Source organism: Otolemur garnettii, unplaced genomic scaffold (genome assembly GCF_000181295.1).
Source record: "Otolemur garnettii isolate 467f Iridium unplaced genomic scaffold, OtoGar3 scaffold00082, whole genome shotgun sequence".
Classification (NCBI taxonomy): Eukaryota; Metazoa; Chordata; class Mammalia; order Primates; family Galagidae; genus Otolemur; species Otolemur garnettii.
The window spans coordinates 181729-186312 of record NW_003852477.1 but is presented as its reverse complement, the minus strand read 5'-3'; the positions used below and the strand labels follow the sequence as shown (position 1 = coordinate 186312).

General features: G+C 35.8%; 1 pseudogene; it reads left to right on the top strand.

Moving 5' to 3' along the window:
• Window positions 1-1403: 1403 nt before the first annotated feature.
• On the top strand, window positions 1404-2457 carry LOC100956713 (annotated as a pseudogene).
• Window positions 2458-4584: the final 2127 nt, after the last annotated feature.

The following is a 4584-nucleotide window of genomic DNA, read 5'->3' as shown; positions in this document are numbered from 1 at the left end:
AATTATAAGAGGGTCTTTATCTATCAAATGCAATCAATATAACCTGGTTCTTTGTACCAATGAATACCCAACAAAAAATTATAAGAAACTAAACTGAATTGAACTAAAATAAAATAAAATTCAAACAGAAAAAAAATAAAATAAAATGAAAATAGTTTAGAAAAAACAGAGAAATTTATTACAGATATCTTTTATAATATTGAATTATAAATTAGAAGTAATCTAACAAAATATGTACAAGGAATCTGTTAGGACAGTTATTATTTAAAAATATGACAGAAGTTGGAAGCAGTGGCTCACACTTGCAATTTTAGCACACTAGGAGGACTAGACCCATGGATTGCTTGAGTTCAGAAGTTCAAGACTGGCCTGAACAAGAGTAAGACTCCATCTCTACTGAAAATAGAAAAAATTAGCTAAGTGTCATGGCAGGCATCTATAGTCCCAGCTACTCAGGAGGCTGAAGCAAGAGGGTTGCTTGAGTCCAAGAATTTGAGGTTGCTGTAGCTATAAGAATACCATAGCACTCTCCCAGGTGACAGAGTAAGACTCTGTCTCAAATAATGATAAATAAAATAAAATATACAACAGAAAATAAGTGTTGGCAAAGATGTAGAGAAATTGGAATACTTGTGCATTGCTGGAAAGTAGAATGGCAAAGCTACAGCACACGACAGTATGGTGATTCCACAAAAAATTAAAAATAGAATTACTACTTGATCTAACAATCTATTTCTGGGTATATACACAAAAAAATGGAAAGCAGGAACTCAAATAGAGATTTGTACACCCACATTCATAGCAGCATTGTTCACAATAGCCAAAAGGTGGAAACAACTCAAATATCCACCAATGACAAATAGATAAACAATATGTGGTATATACAGTTGAATATTATTCAGCCTTAAAATGTAACAAAATTCTAATACATGATACAATATGCATGAACCTCGAAGATATTATGCTAAGTGAAATAATCTTAAAAGGATGAGTGTACGACTCCTCTTATAGATACCTAGAGTAGTCATAGTCAAATAGAAAGTAGGATGGTGGTTTCCAAAGGCTGAAGGAGGAGGAAAGTGGGGATTATTGCTTAAAGAGTGCAGGTTTCAGTTTGGGAAGATAAAATAGTTCTGGAGATGGAAGGTGGTGATGGTTGCACAATAATGTGAATGCACTTAATGCCATTGAATTGTGCACTTAAAAATGGTTAAGATAATAAGTTTTGTGTTGTGTATACTTTGCTATGATTTTTAAATGGTTTAAAAATGTATCATATACATAATTATATGTGTATAATATAATTATGAAACTTTTAGAAATGTGTTAAGGGAGAAACCCTCAGAGCAGAATCTCTGTTTAGTTCTCTGGAAGCAGATAGAAACACAGACGCTTCTTTAAAAATGGCAATGGTATCAGAATTCCTCAAGCAGACCTGGCTCATTGAAAATGAAGAGCAGCAATACCTTAATATTGTGAAGTCATCCAAAGGTGGTCCTGGGTCGGCGGTGAGCCCCTATCCTTCCTTCACTCCATCTGCAAATGTTGCAGCCATCCACCAAGCCCTGATGGTTAAAGGTGTAGATGAAGGGATCATCACTGACATATTAACTAAGAGAACCAATGCTCAGCATCAACAGACCAAAGCAGCATATCTCCAGGAGAAGGGAAAGCCCCTGGATGAAATGCTGAAGAAGGCCCTTCCAGGCCACCTGGAGGAAGTTGCTTTAGCACTGCTAAAAACCCCAGCACAGTTTGATGCTGATGAACTTCATGCTGCCATGAAGGGCCTTGGAACTGATGAAGACACTCTGATTGAAATGCTGACATCAAGAAGTAACAAAGAAATCAGAGAAATTAACAGAGTCTACAGAGATGAACTGAAAAGAGATCTGGCCAAAGATATAACCTCACATCTGGAGATCTCCGGAAGGCTTTGCTTTCTCCTGCTAAGGGTGACCTAAGTGAGGATTTTGGTGTGAATGAAGACTTGGCTGATACGGATGCCCGGGCCTTATATAAAGCAGGAGAAAAGAGAAAGGGGACAGATGCCAACGTGTTTGTTACCATTCTTACCACCAGGAGCTACCCCCATCTTTGCAGAGTGTTTCAGAAATATACCAAGTACAGTAAGCATGACATGAACAAAGCTCTGGACCTGGAGATGAAAGATGACATTGAAAAATGCCTCACAGCCATTGTGAAGTGCGCTACCAGCAAACCAGCTTTCTTTGCAGAGAAGCTTCATCATGCCATGAAGGGTGTTGGAACTCGTTATAAGGAATTGATCAGGATTATGGTTTTCCCGTTCTGAAGTTGACATGAATGATATCAAAGCTTCTATCAGAAGATGTATGGTGTCTCTCTTTGCCAAGCCATCATGGATGAAACCAAGGGAGATTATGAAAAAATCTTGGTGTCTCTTTGTGGAGGAAACTAAACATTCCTTTCATGGTCTCAAGCATTATGATCAGAAGATATTTTAATTATTTTAGTTATATCTTTTCTTTCTATCACATAGGCTTCATAAGAAAGTTTCTTCAGGAGGATTACAGTATAGCTACCTGATTTCTGAAACATACAGCCTATAAATAATTTTTATATTACAACTCTGTATAACAGAGATGAGCTAGTTGTTTTGTTTTGTTTTGTTTTGTTTTGATATGTTTACCTTGAACCAAAAAACCCCACACTCAAGTTGTTCTAGCAACATTACTTAGGAAAGATGTCAATGTAGAAGAAAATAAAATAATGTTACAAGACAAAAAAAAAAAAAAGAAATGCGTTAAGGAAGAAAAATAAATGGAGAGATATCTCATGGTCACGAATAAGGGCTGTCAATTTCCCCCCCCACTTTTTTTTTTTTTGAGACAGAGCCTCAAGCTGTCCCCCTGGGTAGAGTGCCGTGGCATCACAGCTCACAGCAACCTCCAACTCCTGGGCTCAAGCGAGTCTCCCGCCTCCGCCTCCCAAGCAGCTGGGACCACAGGCGCCCGCCACAACGCCCGGCCATTTTTTTGGTTGCAGCCGTCATTGTTGTTTGGCGGGTCCAGGCTGGGGATTCGAACCTGCCACCTTAGGTGTAGGTGGCTGGCGCCCTAGCCGGTTGAGCCATAGGTGCTGTAGATCCCCTACTGATCTACAGATTTACTAGAACTTTAGTCAAAACCCAGAAGGTATTTTTTGTAAAATCATTTTTGACAAAATGATTCTAAAATGTAGAATTTGATTCTAAAATGTAGAATTTATGCATATAAATACTTAATAGAATTATGAAGAATAAAAAGGAAGAATAATTCTTAATAGAATAATTCTTAATAAAATTATGAAGAATAAAAAGGAGGAATAATTTTTCCCTGCCAATTATCAGAATTTACCATAAAGTTATATTAATTAAAAACATGGTATCAACACAGGAATAGCTAACTAGAAATTCCAGAATAGATATATGCAAACATAAAGTTTACATTTCTGAGAGAGAAGTGGCTTGAGAGATCAGTAAAAGGAAAAAAATTAAAATTGGATTCCTGACATCATAAACATAATTTCTAGCCCTAGTAAGGACTTAAACTAGAAGAACAGAACTTTTGGTAGATAAAATGATGGAATATATTTCTGACTTTCAGGTGAGGAAGGATTTCTCAACCAACACACAAAACTATGCATTTTATGCTAGCTATAACATTTGAAAGTTATAAATTTGACTATTTCCACTACTGAAGTGGAAAAAAAAAGCCATGATTAACAGATGCTTTAAAATACATAACCAAAAAAGGATTAGAACCCGGAATATGTAAAATGCCCCACAAATCAATAATAAAATGGTTGTAGGAAAATAGGAAAAAGACACAAACAGGCATTTCAAGAAGAGGAAATTCATGTGGCCAACACACAGGTGAGGAGAGACTCATCTGTTTAATTATGAGGGAAATGCAACCTAAGACAATATTGTGATATTTACAATCATTTAATTGAGAAAACTTGAGAAATTTGACAGTACTGGGTGGTGCAGAGAATTTATCTTTCACACATTTCTAGAAGGATCCTTTATAGGCTCACTTTGGGAAATAATTTGGCATTATCTTATAAAATTGTATAGTCTTATATCTTATGAGTCAGTGATGCTATACCCACATATATACTCTAGGGAAACATTTGGATGTATAAGCCAGGAAATAAGTACCATAATGTTCATGATAATACACTTCAAATATGAAATAAAAAGCCCAATTGCACATCAGTGGGAGAATGTCTAAAGTTTAGAATAATTATATAGTGGAAACCAATAAAATAATTAGAATGAATAAACTTTAGCTCCATCCATAAACATGTATGAGTCTCATAAATATGATATAGATTGAGAAAAGCAAGTTTTAAAACACTGTTTGTCTTTATAAAGTTCAGAAACAAGCAAGACTAATATCCAAAGGATCGTTAAAGACTACTATGAGCAACTGTATACCAGTAAATTGGAAAACTAGAAGTGAATAAATCTGCAGACACATACAGATTGAACCAGATTCCTACCAATACTGAACCAGGAAGAAATACAAAATGAGAATAAACCAATAACAATTACAAAAT